We start from the raw sequence: 24,274 nt of genomic DNA, 5'->3' as shown, positions 1-24,274 counted from the left end.
CTTCCTTAATAAAACTTTTGTGGTGCAAGAATTAAAATCAAGCATCAATAAATGGGATGGAATCAAACTAAAAAGTTTCTTCTCAACAAAAGAAACAATCTGTGATGTGAATAGAGAGCCTACATCTTGGGAGAAAATCTTTATCCATCACACATCAGATAGAGCACTAATCTTTACATAGGTATATGAAGAAGTCAAAAGCTAAGCGCGTGCACACACACACACACACACACACACACACAAATAATAACCCAATAAATAAATGGGACAAGGACCTGAAGAGACAGTTCTCAGAGGTTGATGGAAAATCAATCAACAAATACATGAAAAAAATGTTCATCATCTCTACCAATTAGAGAAATGCAAATCAAATTCACTCTAAGATTTCATCTCACTTCAGTCAGAATGGCAGCTATTATGAAGACAAACAAAAATAAATGTTGCCAATGATGTGGGGAAAAGGTACACTCATACACTGCTGGTTGAACTGAAAATTGGTGCAGCCAATACAGGAAGCAGTATAGAGATATGTTGGAAAATTGGGAGTGGAATCTCTATTTGACCCCGATGTCCCTTTTATTGGTCTATACCCAAAGGACTTAAAAAGAGCATACTACAGGGATAGCCACATCAATGTATATCGCAGCACCATTCACAGTAGCTAAATTGTGGAACCAACCTATATACCCTTCAATAGATGAATGGATTAAAAATGTTGCATATTTACACAATGGAATATTATTCAGCAATAAAAGGGAATAAAATGATGACATTTTCAGGTAAATGAATGGAGTTAGAGAAGAGAATGCTAAGTGAAGTAAGCCAGTCACAAAAAAACAAATGCCAAATGTTTTCTTTGATATAAGGAGGCTGATTCATAGTGGGATAGGGAGAGGGAGAATGTGAGGAACAGACAGATCTGGCAGAGAGGTTGAGTGGGAAGGGCTGGGGCATAGGATAATTAATGATGGTGAAATGTGATGATCATTATTATCCAGAGTACAGGTATGAAGACACAACTTGGTGTGAATATACTTTGTATACAATCAGAGATATGAAAAATTGTGCTCTCTCTATATAATAAGAACTGTAATGCATTCTGCTATAATATATAAATAAAATATAAAAAATTAAAATCCAGTGCTTATTAAACATTCTACATTTGCTGTTAGGACATGAAAAGGAAAACCTGCTCAGCTCATTTTATTTATGTGTAGATAATGAGTAAATATTATTGAACAATTTTTGTCCAGCTTCTTCAGTGAGTATTAGGATATGAATATATGGATTCAGTTATTGGGGAGTTGTGAAATTTTAGAGGTATTGTATTGTTTTCTCATGTTGTCTTTGTTACTATTCTGAGGTCTGTGAATAAAGTTGGATACATTTCTATTCTACTATTATATGTGGATCATTTTAGTGAACAATTTTCTCTTTGAGATGTGACCTGGCCACAGATATATCTCAGTGTTAAAGCCCCAACTGAACAGGACTAAAGTGTTAGGTTCACTTACCAGAATCCTATAAGAGGAAAGAATAACCAGTAACAGTAACAACACAGATACAAAATGTATGTCAACTAATAATGACTCCATTAATAAAATTGGAGAAGTAGGAAATAACAATATGCACCTGGCTGAAAAAAATTAATTTTAATGACAGTAAACATAACAACATGTAAAGGAAGAGGTAGAAGAAAAAGTAAAGTGCTGGCAAGGAACAGGGGCAGAAGAATCAATGGGGAGAAAAGAAAAAAATTAGAAAGGATGGGGCTTCATTAGGGTATGATTCTAAAGAGAAAAAATAAAGAAACCAAAAGATCCCACTATTAGAAGGAACATAAGAGACAAATAGTGAGGGGAACCCATGTACAGTAAGTGACCAAAGACCAAGAGCAACAACAAGAATTATTTGAGATTTTTCCTTGCTGATGCAATTAAATGGAACACACTTCCATCCAGTAATTCTAGATTTAGAATCCAGTAGCTTTGGGAGGTTTCTTGGAAGGAACTATATTCAGCTGTTCCTTCTCAGTTGCAGCCCAAACAGGCCAAGCCTGGGAGTGGTGTGTATGCTGAGTTCCTCTCCTTCTTGGCCCCAAGAGTGTGCTGAGGGAAAGTTGACAGCTGTGTAGGTATAGTTGTGCTCACTATTTGCTTTTGTACCCACAGATGTGGTCTGTTTCTAACAAGAGCTACCTGATAATCCCTCTAAGCTGTGAACACTGGAGGCCAGGCCATAGTATAGACCTTACTTCTTGAGTCCTTCAGTCAGTGAATTTAGGGGTGTGCAAAATTTCAGGTTCCATGGGGTTTCTTTCTAGTGTCTCTGAGCATGGCAGAAGTAGTCTGCCTGCAGAACTTGAGCTTGGTTGGGGGAGCTATTGGCAACAAGCTTTCCATCAGACCATACCCCTTTGCTCCAGGATCCTTCTGCCTTTTGAGAACACACAGCTGGTTTCTCACACTGCCATAAGTCGCAGAGTATCTATTTGAAATGGGCAGTTCTGTCCACTGCATTTGACTCTAAAGACTGTCCAACAGCCAGACCAAACCTCCTGAACCTCCTGTTAACTAGTTTGGGGCACATTCCTGTCAGTCTCTTTCTTGAGCCCAGACTCTGTGATGGGAAACACCATGACTGTGAAGGGATGTGGCTATGGTGTCTTGAGCTATGAGCCATGCAGGGGTTTCTGGTCTCTCACACAGACATTCCTGCCATGGAATCTTTTGGAATGGAGCTTTCCCTTAGGGCTCTAATGGACTATGCAGGGAATTGCTTGGGACCTTCTTGGTGGAAGTGTAGGCAACATTTCCAAATGCCTCTGAGCATGGTACTGTATTCAGGATGGAGAATATGTCTCATCTGTGTGGAGCTGCATGTAGTAAGTTTTCTACCACATCCAACCCTGGAACTCATTGTCACATAGCTCCAAACTCCACATAAATTTTAAAAAGTATCCTTGGCTTCTATCTCTGAGGTAGACCACAAGATCTTCCCTCCAGCTGCTCAGTGCTCTCACAAGATTTGTGTCTGACCTTCTCTCCTAGACTCAGCTTGACTCTTTTTGGTGACATACTGAATTAATTTCACAGTTGGGTATTTGAGATATAAAATAAAAAGGCTGGGCTTTTGATTTTTTCATGAAGAAAAGCCTAGAAAAAGACCCCAGTTGGAGGTAGCTCCTGGGGAGGCACTGAATCTGCAGGTAGTTTTCATAGTTCATCTGTCCTCCCTTGACATCTCAGGCATAAACCAAGGCCCTCTTCTACTGTTTGTTAACTTTAGAAGAGGCTGTCTTTCTGTGGATCTCTGGGATTCTTCCCTTCATTCTATCAGAGGGCAGTTTCCCATCTTCAACCTAATTTCCCCCTTGTCCAACTGCAACCTATTTTTTTTTAATTAAGACTTTTATTAGTCTAAAAGCCAATGTCCCTGGATTTGTTCTGGCCACCTGTTCTCTGTAATTGACTCTAATGTTTTCCCACAGCTTTTTTATGTCTTTGTGCAGCCTCACAATAGTTTATCTGATTCAAACTCAGAAGAGTTCCTAAGCACTGCATGCTTTTTGTTAATGTCTTTTCTTTCTTGGTGTCCTTTGTTTACTTCTTTCTTAGGTGGAAATGTTGTATACTCTGACTGATGTGTGTGTGCTGTAATGTAAAAGTCAAATATAGAAACAGTATCTTACTACTTTGTCATTTTATTAAAATAGATTTTCTGTGAATTATCAAAAGGTAGTTGCACATTTTTTAAACTCTCATAGACCTAAATGAAGCAACTACAGTAGTCAAACTCAGCATGATATAAGTTAAATACTTATCACCTAAGTATCTTAACACTAAAACAGTCTGTCAACAGGAAATTTTGAATCTTTAATGCTGTAGAAAGCAGTTGTGCTTATAAAAATTTGTTTACATTTTTTTCAAATGTACTATTTTGGGTGGGGAAGGAAAAAATTATTAAGTACACTGAGGTTATTTCCTTGTACACATATGTACATCCATGAGTATACTATCAGCGGATAGTGGATATGCTTCTTTCTTGCATCCTGGTTTTACAGTGTGAGTAACCACATGAACACATTAGTTCAGCTTTATCTGAAGAATACGGGTGAGGCTCTCTTTAGAAAAACTTCAGCTTCAATATGAATTTAGTTGTCTAATTTTTAAGACTCACTGATTTTAAAACAGGCAACTTGGGTGCCTTCTTAGAGAAGGGCTAGGAAATCTTTATGCAACTCATTATTGATATCAATTTTAGCAGAGTATCTATGAAAGTGTTCTAAAGAAGAATGTTTGTCATTTACCTTGTAATGCATACCAAAGAGCAAAACATAGAGTAGATAGACATGGGAATGGTAAGAATCACATATTATAAAAAATTGATTGGAGAGAATTTTTGTCAAAAACATGAACAGCAGCAGTATATTTTAACAGTGGAAAAATTACACCTACTAGAATGTAAAATTGTAATGCACCAATAAAATTATGAAAAAAAGAAATTAGGTAGCTAGAGCACTTCAAGTATACATTTATTATAGAACATCAAATTTATAAATAATTGTCAAATATACAGTATCTTTTTAAAATAGTTTATCAAAGTAAATTGTTTAAAATGCTTTATATAAATAAGAAACTATAAAATGAAGATGTCATCAATCATGAAAAATTAAGACTAGGATGATGTTTTTAAAAATGAAAAAATCAGACCATTTGGCGCACTCCTCTACTCCTAGCAAATCTCATTAAGGCTGAGGCAGGAGGATAGCAAGTTTGACACCACCTCAATGATTTAGTGAGATCATTTCTCCAAATGAAAACTAAAAAAGATTATGGATATTGTTCAGATGCAATATGTAGTACAAAGAAAAATGAAAGAAAACAGCTAGCAGAAGTGAAAAGAGGAAAGAGGCGAGGGAGGGAGGAAGAAAGAAGAAGGGGAAAAGAAGGAGAAGATACTGATGAGGCCATATTCCAGGATGTGTGTACACCTGTAATCCTAGCAAGTCAGAAGGCTGAGACAATAGGATCACAAGTTGAAGGTCAGACTGGGGATGTAGGTCAGTTCTAAATTGTCCCTGGTTTCAATTGTTAATAGTAAGTAGGTAAGTAAATAATAATAAAAAAAAAAGACTAATAAGCTTTACATTATAAATTTCAGCCTAGTTTGAACTCAGTTTTAACCAAGGTATGATTCTGTGCCTTCCCCTTGGAACCTCACCCCAGTGCCTTTGCCCCTCAGTTAGGAAGGTGGCTACAAAGGGAGAAGGGACCTCTGCTTGAGAAGGGCTATCCCCTGGGGTGGAGGGACAGCTGGGCTGCAAAGCTCCTTTCTTGGCCTGTGGTGTACAATCCTGACCTTGAGCAGACCTGTGACAAGGAGGCTCCAGCTGCAATACTGGGCCCCCTAAGCTGATAGAGCGCTGGGACCCAGAAAGAGTACGTGGCAGGAACATAGCCCTAAGAAAGAGAGGCACCAACAGCACTCTCAGAGACGGGTTCTGGGGCCTAGTGTCCCCTGGGCAGCAAGGCAAGACTGTGGAGTGCAGTAGAACACCCTTGGTGCTGCTGAGCACAGGCAGCGCTGGTCTGGCCTTGCAGGAGTTGGAAAGGTCTTCTCTGCCCTAAGCTCACTATTTTTTTAAAAAAAGTTTTGATTTATTTTATTATTTTATTTTTGTTACTGGGGGTTGAACCCAGGGTGCTTAACCACTGAGACACATTTCCAACCTCTTTTAAAAATATTTTGTTCAAGACTGGGTCTCTCTGAGTTGCTAAGTAGTTCGGCAACTTGCTGAAACTGGCTTTGAATTCGAGATCCTCCTGTCTGTGCCTCCAGAACTGCTGGTGCTCCAGCCCGCCAGGTTAGTGATTTTTGATCTGGAACCAGGAGGCTTAATCTTCATCCACTCCACCAGTGCTGAGCTGCAAGTTGTGCTTGGTGAAGGCAGGGCTAGCTCTCCTTCTACAGTTATCTACTGGGTCCCAGAGGCGCGCCAGGCTCTACTTCCTCTTCCAGCGCCCTTGCCTCTGGGACCTGGTGTCCCACACCTACACGTTCTAAGTGGGCAGAAGAGCCTAGAACTGGTTGGAGCTCACCACGTGGGTATTGCAGGAGCTCAGTCAGTGCTGCAGATTAGACAGATCCCGTGGAATTCCCATGCACCTGCAAGCAATGTCTATTTTTGCCAGGTTGTCGCCCTGAGTGGAGCCCGCCAGGACCTCAGCAGGGAAGACTGAGAAGCGGCACAGGGCACAAGAGCGCGCCTTACTTTTATTTTATTTTATTTAATTTATACTTCTCATAGGCTTTACTCATTAGTTGAGAGCATTTTCAAGTAGGTCTAAGCCTGTGCTAGGTCCATCCTTCTGTCCCTGGGTCTTGCTCTATGGAGGACTTGCCTCTCCCAATCCGACAGGCACACAGTAGGTGACCTCTGACCTACACCCCCACCGGGTGACAAGGTTCAACAGTGTCCTGGAGACCCTGGGCGCAATCCGAATAGGAGCAAAGGTGGTTGGGTACAACCCCACAGGCAGACAACACAAAGCTTCCAGGGATAGCGACTTGGATGAGGTGAGGCGTCTCCTTGTTCTAGGGAGCTGTCATGTCAATGACAGAGATCAGAAGAACAGGTAATAGAGTCTGGAGGCCCGCAGCCCCAGAGGCAAGGGGCCTACTGGGGGAGGCAGGGCCCATGGGGAAGAAGCCTGCACCATCCTGGCCATTCCCTGGAGGACAGAGCAGAAGGGTGGCCAGGTCTTCTTTCACTGGGCTGTTTGGCTTTCACACTCCCAGGGACTCATCAGCACCTAGTACCTATGGTACCTATGCAGTGTGACGCCCAGGCCCTCTTAATGAGCAGCCACATGGAAACACAATTTAGCCAGTTTCCTGGGTGCTAACATATCCCCTCAGGAGGCTGGGGAGCAAGCACTGCAGAATTGTTCACCAAGGGGACAGGGCGAGGGTTGGCTCCTGGACCTAAGCAAGGGTCCTGAAGAGCCTCACGAAGGGCTAGCAGAGGGCGGAATCGCATATCCTGACACGCTGGGGGCATCCCCCATCGTGGAAGAGTCTGGGCTAGGAGATGTGCCAGGTCCACTCCTCTGTCCCTGGGTCCTACCTTAGGCAGGACTTGCATTCTGGGCTAGCCTCCTAGGGTAAAGGGCCAGGGAAGAGGTGGAAAGGTCAGTGAGAAGGAGCTCTGCCTGAGGCTGGAGGCGGGTAATCTGTGTCCTCATTCAGATCGTGCCTATGCCACCCTAACCCTAACCCTAACCCTAATACTATGTCTCACTAAGAAGATTCAATAAAAATTAGAAAAAAATGATATATATATATATATATATATATATATATATTTCAAGTAGGAAATGTAACTCAAAAATATCATAAAAATGTCACTCATAGTATACACTACTTTATGGATGTATACTTATGTTTACATTTTGTCTACTCTGGAGCCTTATAATTCAGCAGCCTTATAATTCCCGGGTACAATATGGATTATTAATTTTAAATAATACAAAATGAGAAAAATGTTAGAGGAAAACACAAATCCTTCTGTATACATTTTATGTGGGCAAAGTCCTTAGGAAAGAATGAACTGAAGAAGAAGTCTTCCTTTTGTTCTTTTTCTCTTTTAGTTTTTAATTTTGTTCCGGGGAATTGAGCCCATTGCCTTGAGCTTGCTACTTGAGTGCTCTGCCTCAAAACTGTATCCTAGAGCCCTTGAACTCTAATTTAAATTAGGAAAAGTCCTTTATTTTTAGATGCAAAAGTGACCTGTGGATATAGGAAAAAGTACTTTGTATCCCTGGTTAGAGAAGGAAATTTAAGTTTAATGATAAATTAAATATAGTTTCTAGCTACAAAACTTGTGAGATAGAGAGTAGTGGTATTTACGCTGCTGTTTAAGTGCTGAGTTGCTTATGACTTCTCAAACTATTGTATGTTCATTTTAATAATGCATATTTCTGTACACAAATTCTTTATACTAAATATCTTTAGGGTATACTAAAAGATGCATACAGATTGTCTTTCTGAGAATGGCTTAAAATAGCAATGTTTTAGAAAAGACTCATAGAATTGATTGTAGGAAGAAAATGCAGTGCATTCCTAGAATGGAATATTATGTGACTATTAAAGATGACAAAGATATAGATGTATTTTGACCTGGGAAGAAGTCTGTTTGAATATCAAGTGAAAATGAAGCTTTATTGTACATATACACAAATAGATTGTGGTTTCCTGTTTGGCACAAATATGTACAAAATGTAGCAAAATTTACTATTTACAGCATTCAAATTAAAAGTAATGTTTCGAGCAATTAAGAAAAAAAATTCGTTTTGTCTTTCATTTAATATTTTATTTTGAATATTTGGTCATTCTTCCTTATCTTTCTGTTTGTTTCTACCTTAGTTTCATTGACAGCAGTTAACATGCTCTGTATTGGTGCAGTATTTTGACGTTTTCTGTGTTCTGCTTTTTTTTTTTTTAACCTTCCATATGGTTAATTTTAGTAAAATTCCACATTGACTTGTACTTTTTTTTTCTTACCTGTTATTTCTACAATGAATATGTGTAAAAGTTTTAGTGAGAATTTCTTATTAATAAAATAATCTCTGGGAGGAGCAGGGAGATGAATCTTGTGCTGATAAAATTTTTCACTTTCTACTAACTTCTGCGTACGTGTGTGTTTCTGTAGATTTATGTCTTCAGCGGACTTTTAGCTTCTTCAGAAGAGAAGGTAATCTTTTCATCCGTGCTTATAGATGTTACTATCTATATATCTCTTACACATGTATGTTTCATTTCATACAGGTTTATTTCAAATGCAATTGTAGTTATCATTTTGTTTTAGTTACATTCTTATAATGTAAAAGAAAGCAAATATAAAAGAGTATTACTACTGTGAAAGTATTATTTTAATTTACAAAACTTTTATTTAAAAATGCTGAACGTCCCTCCAGGTGCCTTAGTGTAAATCTGTAATCCCAACAACATGTGAGGCTGAGGCAGAAGGATCACAAGTTTAGAGAGGCCCTTAGCAACTAAGGGAGATGTCTCAAAATAAACTAGCTCAAAATAAAGAATAAAAATCGCTGTGGCTGTGGATCAGTGTTTAAGTGCCCCTGGATTCAATTCCCAGTAGAGAACGAACAGACAAATAAAGAAAAAAACACCATGCACTGAACTCCCCAAGTATACTTTATCTGTTCTTTCATTTTATTAACTCACCATTCATATCCTGAATACCTATTATTTAGTCAACATATTTTATTATTTCTCAGGTCCTCCTTCGTGTTTCCCTGACTGGAGATTTAAAACTGAAGGAATAGAACTCAATTTGAAGTGAAGCATTTCCTCCTGCTTTTCAAACAAAAGCACTTCTGGAGATAAGAATTTGTAAACTGCCCATTTGAAAAGTTAAGATCACATTAATACTGATATAAAGTATTGGGTATATCCAATTTACTTACGTGCTACAAATCTAAATCCTGAACAAAGTGAAACATACTAATTCATTTGAAATCATACATTTCCTTTGTCTTTACGATTCTTGAAAAAAAAAACAAGAAAAACTTTACATTAAATTTTGTCTTTTGCTGTTTTCTTATTCAACCCTCTTTATCTATAGTACTTATTATAACTAAAATTTATTTAAATTTCACTCATATGACTAGAACTGCCATTGGCTGATTGTTTTATCATCTTTCACTTAAGGTAAGGCACCATGGAACCATGGATTATGTGATGTTTTTTTTTTAAATGTATGAAGAAACATTTTAAACATTGAAATACATAGTCCTTAAAATACATCTGAAAAATTATTAACAAAACACAACAAAAAACAAGATTCACTGGTGTCAGAAGCAATGGTGCATTCTTATAATCCCAGTGATTTGGGAGAGAAGGTGAGACATAAAGATTGCAAGTTCAAGATGAGCCTGGACAACTTAGTGAGACCCTAGCAGAAAGTGAAAAATAAAAGGGCTCTGGAAATGGCTCAGTGTTGAGTGCCCTTCAGTTTGATCCTCAGCAGTGAGGACTGGGGAAAGGAAAGAAGTCAGTGGAATAGGCAGCTAGAATGTTCTGATCTTTCATTAATTTAGTTATAACAGCTAGTAAATATTGGTGTTCCTTCCTAAGAAATTGTTTTGAAGGGAGAGGAATTAAATGCTATCTAATGTTCACAATGGCATGAATAATTGTCTGTTTTAAGTGGGAGCTCTATGACCTCCTAACCAATCTTCTAACTTTTGTAGGACCCCTCTACATTACGCATGTGCCTATGGCCAGGCAGAAGTGGTGGCTTTTCTAATAAAGAAGAAATGCAACATTCACCTCTGTGACAGTGAGAACAACACACCTCTGATTAAGGTAGATGTAGCCAAGTATTTCTGTGAGGGATGAACTACACTTAGAATAAAAATTGATACATATCATTTAAATGTAACTAATTAGTAAATCCTATAAATGTTGTTCATAAGCAGGGTTTTCAAATCTTTATCCCTCACACATCAGATAGAGCACTAATCTCTAGAGTACATAAAGAACTCAAGAAGCAAAGCACCAAGAAAACAAATAACCCAATCAATAAATGGGCCAAGGACCTGAACAGACAATTCTCAGAAGAGGATATACAATCAATCAACAAATATATATATAAAAAATGTTCATCATCTCTAGCAATCAGAGAAATGCAAATTAATACTACTTTAAGATATCATCTCACTCTAGTCAGAATGGCAGCTATTATGAAGACAACAATAAGTGTTGGTGAGGATGTGGGAGAAAGGTACACTAATACATTGCTGGTGGGACTGAAAATTGGAGATGTCATTATGGAAAGCATTGTAGAGATTCCATGGAAATCTGGGAATGAAACCACCATTTGACCCAGCTATCCCTCTCCTTGGTCTAAACGCAAAGGACTTCAAATTCTACAGAGACACAGCCACATCAATGATTATAGCAGCACAATTCAAAATAGCTAAACTCTGGAGCCAACCTAGATGCCCTTCAGTGGATGAATGTTTTTAAAAAAATGTGGCAATTACACAGTGTAATTTTACTCAGCAATAAAAGAGAATAAAATCATGGCATTATCAGATAAGTGGATGGCATTGGAGAATATAATTCTAAGTGAAGTTAGTCAATTCCCCCAAAAACCTAAATGCTGAATGTTTTCTCTGATATAAGAAGGCTGATTCATAGTGAGGTATGGAGGGGAGAAAGGTAGGAATAGATAAATTCTAGATAGGGTATAGGGGTGGGATGGAAAGGGAGGGGAGAGGGGATTGTCAAGGATGTTGGAATGTGATGTGACACCATTATCCAAAGTACATGTATGAAGACACAAATTGGTGTCAACACACTTTATATACACCCAGGGATATGAAAATTGAGCTGTATATGTGTAATAAGAACTGTAATGTATTTTGCTGTCATAAATAAATAAAAAGAAACACAAATCCAAAGACACAACATAATATATCTATATATCTATAACTATATCTATCTATCTATATATATATATGTTTAAAAGACATATATATGTCTTTTAAAAAAGAATATATATATATATATATGACTCTATTAAAAACAAAAGAAAGATTTCCAAATAAATAATAAGATTACGCTCCACCTCAAGACATTAGTAAAGAAAAAAACAAACTAATACCAAAACCAGTAGAAGATAAGACATAAGGTCTGAGTGGAAATCAATGAAATTGAAAATAAGTCCCAGGTCATGCAGAGGTACCTTGGTTCATCATCTGTAAACTTATATATGTTCCAACAGCCACATACAGAATTGAACATCCTATGAAATTCTGGTACTTTTTTTTAGCACCTTTGGGAACTTAGGAATCATAGGGTTTGTCATGGGCAGATGGAGACCACCATTGTAGCAGTTCTTTTTGAAAACCAGAAGGATGGAGGAAAGGAGGAAGGCAAGAAACAAGGTAGCTAATTGTGAAATAATATCATGTACCAGGGACATAGATTTTTACTTGAATTTATTTAAATAGTTCCTTGGAAATGCTTGTATAAAAACACTTGATATGGTGGCCATCTATGAAAACCTCTGAAATATTTCTATTTATGAGTCTTTTGTATCCCCAATTTGAAGTGAAGAGTGAAGGTTAGATACAAAAAAGACCAATGTCAACATAGGCATTCATCTTTGCACAAAATTGTCTTTATGAGCATAAGAAAAATATTTTTAAAGGAAACAATTATCTAAGATGTGTTTCAAATCCAAAATGCACCACTGGACTCATTACATGTCTTAGTGTGAATATCTCTCAAGGATAATTTGATGAAGAGGAAAGAAGTAGAGTCAGGAAAATAGAAAAGTGTTTGCAATTTTATGTGGTGATTAGGTCAAATGAAGTGGTGATATAGGATGTGTTGATTATGAGGATGAAAGAGTATATAGAGAAATAAAAATTTCCAGGAAGAGTTAAAGAGTATGGTAGAATTTGGCTGTTAGCAATGAAAGGAGAAAGGGTGTAAAATAGAGAAGTGAAATAGACAATACAAAACTAAATCAAAATTTATTAATTGAAAATCCTAGCCCTCAAAATGCAGAGTAAGAAAAATTGACTTCTTTCATTAAAAAAGCCTAGAAATGGGAATATATATATATGTATTATATTATATATATAATATATCTATCGTATGTATATATATGACACACTGAAAAAAATAAAGAACAATGAAAGAAAGAAAAGTGAAAATGTTTTAATTGGTTATAGATAATAGTATAATGCATTTATGCACTTTGACATATCATACAAAGATGGGATATAATTTCTCATTTTTCTGAGTGTACATGTTGTAGAATCACATTGGCCATGTAAATTATATATACATATAATTATATATATAAATTAATAATATCTACTTTATTCTACTATCCTTTCTATCCTCACATCCCCTTCCCTCCTTTTACTACCCTCTATCTAATCTAAAGAAAATTTATTCCTCTCTAGTGCTGTGCCCCACTTTATTGTGAATTAACATCTGCATATTAGAGAGAACATTTGACCTTTGGTTTTGGGGGATTTAGTTTATTTTGCTTAGCATGATATTCTCCAACTCTACTATTTACTGGCAAATGCCATAATTTTATTCTTCTTTAAAGCTTAGTAACATTTAATTGAAAATACATACCACATTTTCTTTATCCATTCATCTATTGCAGGGCACATAGGTTTGTTTCATAGTTTAGCTATTGGGAATTGAGCTGTTATAAACATTGACATGGTTGCATTCCCATAATATGCTGATTTTACATCCTTAGAGTATAAACTGAGGAGTAGGATAGCTGGATCAAATGGTGGTTTTATTCCATGTTTTCTGAGGAATCTCTGTACTGCTTTCCATAGAGGTTGTACCAATTTGCAATCCCACCAGCAATACATGAGTATACCTTTTTCCTCACATGCACATCAACATTTATTGCTGTCTCTATTTTTGATGATTGCCATTCTGACTGGAGTGAGATGAAATCTTAGTGTAGCTTTGATTTGCATTTCTCTAATTGCCAGAGATGTTGAACACATTTTTATATATTTGTTGATTGATTGTATTTTTTTCTTCTGTGAAAATCTTGGTAAAAAGTAAAGGAGTCTTTTCCATTACAGTAGTTAATATAGTCAATAAGAATATATGTTCACTGTTTGTGCACAATTGATTTTTTTTTATTTCTTCTTGAGTCATAAACTGAGCATGTGCATAATGGCTGCAGGCTGTCAGGTCCTTCCTACTATTTTTTTCCAATCCCATATAGACTACCACTACAATAAGACATTCCCTTCTAAATAAAGTAGTAAGGAAGAAGAATATAATGACACTCAAATCGGTAAATATTGCAGTAAAAATTCTCTAGAAAGAGGGATAATGAAATGTATGATACTGTAGCAATTATCCCATTACTAATTCTTCTCTGGTTCTTCAAAATTTGAGGGGAAGATTTGGCATAAGAAAGACGAGTGTCAATGTTAGTACCAGTGATTAAAAACAGATAATTACAAGCAATGTAGCAAGGCCCTAAGCAACTCAGCAAGACTCTGTCTCTAAAGAGAATACAATCCTATCACCACAGCACCCTCAAAGCTAAATAGAAAGCAAATTAATAAGAACAAAAAAAAGACTGGACATATGTCTCAGTGTCTCAGTGGTGAAGAGCCCCTGGGTGGTTATATCCCTGATGCAAAAAAATAATTATATAATAATTATATATAATGGAATGGTCAGTGGTACAAAACTATAATCCCAGCTACAAATTAGATTGAGACAAATGTTTTACTAGATCCCAGGAGTTCAATGTCAATCTGGGAAATATTGAAATCTCATCTCTTAAAATAATCAATTTTATTTCCAATATGACACTCAGCCTATTGAGCAATTGCATTGAGTGTGTTGTATGTTGAGTCAAAGATTATTTGATGCCCATAATTACTTGTGTGATCAGGACTGCTTTTAGAACATCAAACAATATATTGTTATATATCTTTTTATATTGCTATTATTTTCATTTTATTTAATCTTTTCAGTTTCACATGGCAGTAGAATCTATCTGAATATATTTATAAAAGGATGGAAGATACCATATTTTAATTGGAAACCCAGTCTTGTAGGTGTACAGGGCATTGAAATTCACTATGATGTATTCATATATACACATAGGAAAGCTATGTCAGATTCATTCTACTGTGTTCCAGTAGAATGAATTGGCATTTTATTTTGTAGGCAGCAATTATTCGTTTCCCAGGGTAGTGACTTGATATATCCCAAGTAGCCTATGTGTTCTGCTTCTTTTTTCCTCTTATTTTGTATCTTTTTTCCTTGTTTGATTTTTGTTTACACAGTGACAACTGAATCCCATTCCCAGATGCTAAGCATCTGCTTAACTAGTAAGATTTACCACTGTACTTATCTTACAGGTTGAGGAGTCTCATTTATCCTTCTCTCATAATGTTCCAAATAAAATACCTACATGATTTCCCCTAACATAGAAAGATGTGTAAATGTGGAACTACATGATAAACACAATCCTCATAAACAGTTCCTGGAGTTCATTCTCCATCTCAGTTGATAACTTTGATTGGTTTCATCATGAGCAGAAAACTTTGATAGGATGAGTTCTGTTCAACTATCTTTATCCCTTTCCTCAGTCTGTCCAATTATCTGGCATCCTCCTCACCAATCCCAATATTTTAGACAAATACAGACCCCATTTAGAGATGCTATTCTATCTTGTAACTGCCTTCCATCTGCTCATTCTTTATTTCCCTCTAGCTGCTATACTCATACTTGAACTCTCAGGTCACTATTATTTCTAGAAAAGTCATCTCCAACACCATTATCTACATTAGCACTTACTAGAAACTCACAGAATAATTATGGCATCCATCAATAAAATCTTTTTGGAGAAAATTGACTGATTGATTGTCTCCTGTTCACAATCAAGAGATATTTACATGCAATAAATAATGTACAATTTAAGTCATACATGTACAGTAGAAAACAGATAAAGTGATAAGGAAACATGAAGAAAAGAACCACTACTTTAAGAAAGAATGATAGACACATTCAAGGAAGACTTTCTTAAGCAGACAAGAAATTTTTCATATTAGAGGACAAAATTATTTCAGAAATAAAGGACAGTGTAATCATTGATATAGGGGTAGAAATATCTGTCAATTTGAAAACAATTGGTGATGAAAAGGATTTTTTAAAAGTTAATATTCTGAGGTAGAACATAGTAAACTGTGTGGATCTTCATGTTTCTATGGTATTTTGTTTCTGAAAACTTTCCACTTGTCTTGAGTGGTGAATCTTTGAGATGCTTGTGTGCATTGATCTGATAACATCTAGTGTCTCCCCAAGAGTTTATTTTAAGTTTTGAGGTAGAGAACTTGGAAATGAATCAGTATAGTCCAAGAGTCTCAACATTTAATGAGTTATCAGTTGGGGACTATGTCCAGAATATACATTCAGATTCAGCAGTTTTTGATTGTACCTTTTCTGATACAACTTAAGGTGATTCCAATGTTCCAGCTCCCTAGACCACATATTGGGTAGCAAGGGAATGGACCTCTCTTGAGAGATTGTCAGTGAGGACCATTGGATCATAGTTCAGGCTATAATTAGATCATGGGGAAACATCAATCTTGTTTATAATGTAAATATATCTCTTGACAGGTGAGAAGGAAGACAAAATTAAGAAACTGAGACAATGAATTTCATGTGGCTTCAGTATATTTGCATCAATAAAAGATGAGATTTTAGTGGTCCTGAGTTGTTGGAAGAGGTGGGGCTGCTAATATTGTGTAATCTACAGCTACTCATTCTTCCTACTTTAATGACCAGCCATTGGGAATGGGTGTTGCATCATGTATTTGTTCACATGAGATGTCATTTCAGAAACTTTGGTTATCTTATTAAAGATAGCTTATTTTTTTCTTTTTGCGGAGTGATGGTACTATGAACTGACCCCATGGCTTTGGGCCTGCTATGGTTATACTCTTTTGTGACTGACATTCTCATTCTTACATAGCTAATTTTCTGATAAAATCCTTTAAAGACTAACATGATGTACCCAAACAGATTAATTTTTAAGCAGAAGACTTTGTAGATGTAATAACTTGAACACAAAAACTGTCATTTTAAATATAATGATTTTGAATCATAATTGTTCTTGATATATGATAATTCTGTGACACATGCTTTCTTCTTTGTGATTACCACATTTTAGTATTTTAAGCTTATTATACTTTATTTCTCAGATGTGGGTCCTATGTCTTCCCTCATAAGTGGATCAAGAAATGATAACATGGCTAAAACAGAGGAAATAAGAATTATCAGTGTACCTATGTCTCCCATATATGTATGGAAAAAGAAGAATATTTTCATAAGCTGGCATTCGAAAAGAATGTCTGAGCTGATCAATGCAGAGAATTTCTTTTGATTAGCAGTGAATTGTACAATTCCCTGGAGCCTTATGACAACTTTGTACTACTAAACTTGTAGAAGAAATGGAGGGACATGACACACAAATATAATATAATGAGTTAAATATTTTTTTGTGTTACATTAAAGATACAAGCTATTACATTCTGAAATGACTTTCACATTTAGCCTGTCAAGGTCCTGCTTTTGTCCTCTGATTAGAGGTCAAATTTTTCTCCATCAGTCTGCATATTTAGAATGGTAAACATACATTCCTAATTGATTTTGGTCATCGGAAACATAATCTCACTTTTGGAAACTTAACTACATATTCCTGGTGTTCTTCAGTATATTTAGGTCATGTGAATCTACCAACCCCCAAAAGGAGACACACCCAAAAATGTAATAATCATTATATCACCTAAGCACAGTGATTCAGCTCCATACTAATTCAGCAGGAATGGAGGAGTGATTTTTGTCCTATTAATGTTTAGTGATATATGTCCCTTTTGCTTTTCAGTGTCTCAAGAGAAATTTTCTAAGGTAAATGTATTCTGCTACCTTTCCTATCCCCTACAACAATTACTAATTGGGCATTATGTAAAATTGTGGATGTATAACCGACGTGATTCTGCAATCTGCATTTGGGGTAAAATTGGGAGTTCATAACCCACTTCAATCTAATGTATGAAATATGATATGTCAAGAGCTTTGTAATGTTGTGAACAACCAATAAAAAAAATAATTTTCCTCTTTAAAAAAAAATAAGGTAAATGTAATTCAATTTTTATTTGTATCTTGAATTAGTGATTGCACATGGTATGAAGAATGTAATATTTACTATCTTTTTAAAAAACACATCCAGTCTACCACTACCATGAAAGATTCTTTTCCATATGTAGCAGTAGGGATCTAGGATATAAGGTAATTCAAACCCGGTAAATTTCACAGTAAATAATCTCTAAAATGAATTATATTAAAGCATGTGAATTGGTATGCTCTTTCTATTCCTAATTATTTTTTCTCCACATTTGAAATGATGATTTTGCATAATCATGACCAGTGCCTATGTTGGCACCTATGATAAAAAGTAGATATTAATAAGCATAAGAAAGATTTTTAAGTTGTAACATTTATCTCAGATATTTATGTTTTAAGATCTGCTATTGAAGTCACTACACATTTTAGTGCTTCACAAAGGTGTATTATTGGGCCAATATTTTTCTCCATGTTGAAATATTTTTAACATTGGGGTAGGCAGTGAGACCTAGTGTAATCCCAGCTTCTCATGAGAGAAGCAGGAAAACTTATCTCTTTAAATAACTGATTTTATTTCAATTATAACATCCAGCCTATTGAGTAATTGCACTGGGGTGTTGTATATTGTGTCACACTTTATGTGATGCTCATAACACTTATGTGATCAGGACTGCATTTAGAAAATCAAATAACATATTGTATATATATATTTAATTTTCTCAGACCTTTAAAATTATATTGTATTTTGTAGAGAACAATCATTTATGTCATTGAGTAGTGACCATGAGTGATAAATTCAAAGTTACTTATGTGTACCACTAATGTTTTTCCTCTCATTTTTGTTAATTACTTCTTTGTTTTGTTTTTTGATTTCTATGGTGGGGATTGATACCATTTATTTTGCAAACTAAATAGCTGCTTTGCCACTAAGATTCACCATCAGTCTTCTATCATTTTTAAAATTTTATTGGCTGTTTTTATTTTTTCATGAACTTGCGATTCATTTAGACACAATTATGAAATTACGGCATATTTTTTTGCTCTAGTTCGTGTCCCTGTACTTTACTTTTCCCTTTTGACTTTCTTCCCCTGTTCCTAGGTCTCCTTCCCCCCTCCCTCTATTATTTTGTGCATTTATTTGTTTACCTTGTCTATTATATACTCTATAATACTCTTGAGAGTATTCATGTCAAAGCACCTTAAACTTACCTAGAAAGCATTGATTGAATGAGTTCTGTTCAATGATTTTTAACCTTTTCTACATTTTTTTACTGTCTTCTGCCATTCCTACTCACTATCCCAATATTTTAGAAAAACATAGACCCTATTTAAGACTTGCCACCCTCTCTTGTAATTGCTTTCATGCTCTCATTCTTAATATCTCTCTGGATAGTATGCTCATATTTTAACTCTCAGCTTAGGACTACTTCAAGCAAAATCATCTCCCCATTCCATTTATCTACATTAGCACTTACCAAGGACTCGAAATATAATTAAGGAGTCAAAGAAATAAAGGCTGAGTACACAAAGGTGACTGAAAAGATTTTATCCTGTTCACAAGTAAAAGAAATTTACATGTAGAGAAATAATTTACAGTTTAAGCCATAAAGGTGTAGACAAATGCTGAAGTTTGCCCTTAGGAAAGAAGCTCGCCCTTAGGAAAGAAGCTCCTTTTTATTGAGAGAACAACAGCCCAAATTAAGGACCAATTCAGAGAACACCACATCTTTATAAAGTAGAAAAGAAATTTGTTAGAAATGTGGACAAACAAAAGGGACAGAGTGTTCATTGTAAAGGAGTAAAAAGTACCAGTCACTTTGGAAACCATTAAAGATGCACAGGGCTTGATTAAAACTTACTATTAGGAAGTAGAGAATAATGTAGAGTGTGAATTTGTATGTTTCTATGGCACTGAAAAGTTTTGTTTCTGAGGATTCGTCGTTTTATGTTTAGTGGGTGAATTTGTAGATGAAATTTTGGGGGTATTTGTTGCACTGAAGCTCACAATATCCAATTCTCCCTCAGGGTTAGTTGACGTTTGGGGTCAGTAGAAATATCTTCTAAGGAAGTCAAGTCTCACTGGCTCAGCAGAGCACATCTGTATAGGCTCAGGTGTTCAGGTGGCTGAGGCCATGGGAATGGCTGGTTTTAGGCTATTTTGGGCACCTCAGAGAGACCCCATCCCCAAATAAAATAAAAAAGACTAAAGCACATGAATCTCAGCAGTTGAGAGTGTCCTAAGAATGCAGTGGAATGAATGTGACATAGTTTTCCTGGGTATATATGTGAAAACACCATGGTGAATCTCACCATTGTATACATCCACAAATTGACATCCTAATTAGAATAAGATATGGCGCATATGATTATATAATAATACTAAAATAAATCTGCCTGAAAAAAGTATGCACAAGGCATTGGTTTTAGTACAAAGTACCATATTATAAATAATAACTATGCAAGTAATGTTTAAATTCAATTTCTAATTCATAAAATAAATGTTACTGTTATTATTAGTACTAGGCATTTTCTTTTTACTCTGATTGTTCTTCTGTTTAAAGTAGTGTAAATAGACATATACATTTTTGGCAGAATCATCTTTAAAAGTGAAAAAAGAAGAAAAGAAAAAAGTGCTTGATTACTCTGAAAATAATCAGCCACATGTATTCAATCATGTATATTTCACACCCATTTTTCATGCTATTTTCTTTGCTTCAACAATTTAGATTAATCCAAATGAAATGTCTTTCAGAATAGTCCTTTAGTATCCTAAGATGAATGAAAACTATTCAATAGTGAAGAAAGAAATTGATTGCTATGGTAGCCACAGGATCAAAAGTTCAATACAGTTTAATGCAATTCCCAACAAAACACTAATCCTGTTTTGCACAGAACTATAAAAAAGTTTTAAATTCATTTGGAAGAAAAAAGGACTCAAAATAGTCAAAGAAATTCCAAGTTAAAAAAGCAATGCTGGAGGCATCACAATACCTGACTTCAAATTATACTACAGAGCTATAGTTAACAAAAAATGATGGTACTGACATAACAAAGACACATAGATAAATGGTACAGAGGAGAAGACAGAGACAAACCCACACCCATGCAGGCATCCAATCCTTGACACAGGTGCCAAAAACATAATAGAGGAAACATAGCCTTTTTATCAAAAGGTACTGTGAAAACTGTTTTTTCAAGAGTAGAAGAATGTGACTAGTAACTTATTTCACAGCCTCTCCCCCAGATCAACTCAATAGTGGATCAGAGACCTAGGAATCAGAACAAAACCTATGTAACTTCTGAAAGAAAACATCAGGTCAACACCAGTAGAAGGTAGAAGATAAGACATAAGGTCTGAGTGGAAATCGGTGAAATTGAAAATAAGTCCCTATGACTTTGGCATATGTACATTGCTTAGAATTGTGTATAGTCGTTTCATTGTAGGTCCTGAAAAAGAACACTATAATTATTGCAACAGGTTTTCCCTCCCATAAAGATTTAATTACTCTTTTACAAATGGGGTTTAGTAACTTGTATGAATTTTATTTTTTGGAAAATGACAAAAACAAAATCATTTCTATCAAATAATGCAAGTGCCATTATTCATTTTGTTTTCACTGTAAGAAGGCATGATCTAAATTTAATTCTTTGTTTTGAGACTATTAGTAGTATTGTTCTTGATTTCTTAATATTATTCTTTTTGTTTACACTTGAATCTCTATTGTGGAACATGGACATAAATTTTATGGTTACAAGAAATAAATTAAAAATATGCAGATTTTATATATAAAAGATAATAGTCTTGTTGCATTTTATATACTTAGTATTTGTCTGAAAGAATATTATGTGTTTCTTTCTTTTTCTCTATTAGACACATTGAGAAAACATCTAATTTAAAGAGCAAGGTATTGTTACAAATAATACAAGATAATATTTATTGATAAAATACATTATGAAAGTCAAAGTGATACAAACAAAAATATATTGTAGAAGGTAAAGTGAAAGAATGGATAATTTTTTTGCTATGTACAAAAAAAAGCTTTTTAATTTGAAAATTAGTAAGACAAAATAACCATTGATAAAGATTTTTTTTTTGCAGAAATTACTTCTTTGAAAAACTACCTGTGCTTTTGCTTATATACCATGGTGGATAATTGTAACCTGTATGAATTGAGTCTATGTTATATGTATTTGGGATACATTTTGATATTGGATTTTATTGTTTTATAGGTCAAAAAATGGAAGACCTTGATGAATCAGAGCCAACTTTAATAGCCTCAATGGCCTTTCAAATGACTTGCCCTAATTATAAGGATATTTGGGCATACATTGAAAAACCAAGCACTTCACATGAAGGTAGGACCTTTGCATAATGATGTACACTACAGTAATAGATATACACATTACTTAGCACTGAACCATAGAACACTGATGTGTTAGAGTACTGTTCATTTCAGAAAGGTGCTTTGCATTAAAATATAATGAGAAGTGTGATACACACTTAAGTAAACACCTGGATAATCTCCAATGCACTTTTCTTTGTGAATGGCACCCTACTCCTTTTGTTGGCTCTGTTGCTCCCTTATGCCTGGAGGATGATCATATCAGCTTGCCATTATCTCTACATGAATTCTGTAGTAACTTTAGACCTCCTTTCCCTGCTACCCACCTCCTCAAACTGTGTTTTTTTCTGCAACAAAATCATATACTTTAAAAATTCAGTTCTGATATTGCTTACCCCTTCCTTAAAACCCAAGTATTACTTGTTAACCCTCTAGCTTTCTCCTGTGTCTGGATCCCAATCACTAAGGTGTTTCTTCTTACAATACAGCTTTTTGTTTTCAGAAGATTTAATGAGATATTATTGACATACATAAGCTGCACATATAAAAATGTGCAATTTGACAAGTTTTGACCTACGTATTAAACACATGTTGACTAGCCATAATCAAGATAGTTAAGAAATCCTGTAAAAGTCTTCTCATGTTCCTTTATATGCCCTTAATAAGATATTGCCAACATATTTTTCAATGTATTTCTACCATTTTCCATGCTAATCAACATGGATTAGTTGGATGGTAATCATAGTCAAGTAGGGTGTGCATTGAGGAGGTAGGTCACTTGGGGGCTACCTGTTGAGTGAAGCTCTAACCGTTTTCTAGTAGGTAGCCTGTTATGAACTTCTTTCCTTTGCCAAGTCTTTCTTCTATGATGTTCTGCCTCACCTTGGGCCCTGAGCTGTGGAGTCAGCTGTGTATGGACTATGACTTCTGAAACCTTGAGCCCCAAATACATTTTCCCTTCTCTACATTTTTCACATCAGATCTTTGTGTCACAGTGAGAAAACCTAAATAAGACAATTCCCAGGAATTTTAATTTTTTTAATTTTTAAAATTTTTCTTAATTTTAATTGGATAGATTTCCTCATTTTTTGTCTTAGCAGAAGTATTTTTCATGTACAGAAAAGCTGTTGATTAATGATTGTTGATCTTATTACCAGCTGTTTTGCTGAATTTCTTATCAGTGAATAAGTCCTCTGGTGGAGTTTTTTTGGGTTTTCTAGGATAGGATGATGTCAATAGCAAAAAGATAATTTGAATTCTTGTTTTCCTATTAATAGACCTGTAATGTTCTTCTCTTGCCTAATGGTTCTGCCTTGAGTTTCAAAACATACATTGAATATGATTGATAAAATTAGATACCTTTTCTTTGCTCCTAATTTTAGAGAAAATGTTTTCCATTTTTTCTGCATCATAATGTTGGTTTTGGCTTTGTGATATATAGACTTTATACTGTAAGTTTCCTCCATGCCTAGTTTCTTTATCATTTTTAATATGAATGGGTGCTACATTTTTATCAAAGCTTTTTTCTGCATCTGTTGAGATGATCATATGATTCTTGTCCTTAATTCTATTTATGTAGTGAATTACATTTGCCTATGTTGAACCAACCTTGCATTGCTGGGAGTAAAACAACTTTTTCATGGTATGTTAACTTCTTTATGTGTTTTTGAATGCTATTTGCTAATATTTCATTAAAGATTTTTACATGTATGTTCATCAGGGATATTGTTCTGTAGTTTTCTTTATTGAATATGTCAGGATTATACTGGTTCCATAGAATGTATTTGGGAATATTTCTTTCCTCTAAGTTTTGTGGAAGAATTTGACAAAGATTTGTTTGTTCTTCATTAAAAGTCTGCTAGAACTCAGCCGGGATTTCATCTGGTCCTGGCTTTTCTTTGTTGAAAGACTGTTCTTTGCTGTTTCAGTTTCATTACTTGATATTGGTTTGTTTTCATTTGGATATATTCCTGGTGCAATTTTGGCAGCTCATATGTGCCTAGAAATTTGTCAAGGTTTCCAGATCTTCCAGTTTATTACAGTACAAACTTTGAAAGTAGTTCCTAATGATCTTCTGGATTTTAGAAATATTGCTAATGGTATCTCATTTTCATCCACAATTTTGTTGAGTTGTGTCCTTTTCTGTTAGTTTGACTAAGGGTTTATTGACATTATTTATCTTTTGAAAAAGCTGCCTTCGT

At 35.3% G+C, this 24,274-nt stretch overlaps 1 protein-coding gene across 14 annotated transcripts in view; it reads left to right on the top strand.

Moving 5' to 3' along the window:
* The window catches only part of LOC110597363 (serpin B6-like), a 312,873-nt gene that overhangs the window by 136,718 nt on the left and 151,881 nt on the right, over positions 1-24,274 (top strand). For 10 of the 14 annotated variants that reach the window (XM_078020459.1, XM_078020455.1, XM_078020452.1 and 7 more), the window contains 5 exons: positions 8,714-8,755; positions 10,275-10,389; positions 17,492-17,514; positions 21,602-21,635; positions 21,961-22,086. The gene's annotated coding sequence lies outside the window, so the exon portion shown is untranslated. The remainder of the gene's footprint in view (positions 1-8,713; positions 8,756-10,274; positions 10,390-17,491; positions 17,515-21,601; positions 21,636-21,960; positions 22,087-24,274) is intronic. The other 4 variants (XM_078020450.1, XM_078020448.1, XM_078020449.1 and 1 more) reach the window with 4 other exon arrangements.

The sequence above is a fragment of the Ictidomys tridecemlineatus genome, chromosome 8, assembly GCF_052094955.1.
Source record: "Ictidomys tridecemlineatus isolate mIctTri1 chromosome 8, mIctTri1.hap1, whole genome shotgun sequence".
Taxonomy (NCBI): domain Eukaryota; kingdom Metazoa; phylum Chordata; class Mammalia; order Rodentia; family Sciuridae; genus Ictidomys; species Ictidomys tridecemlineatus.
The sequence above is the reverse complement of the archived record's forward strand: the minus strand, read 5'-3'. Positions and strand labels throughout refer to the sequence as shown.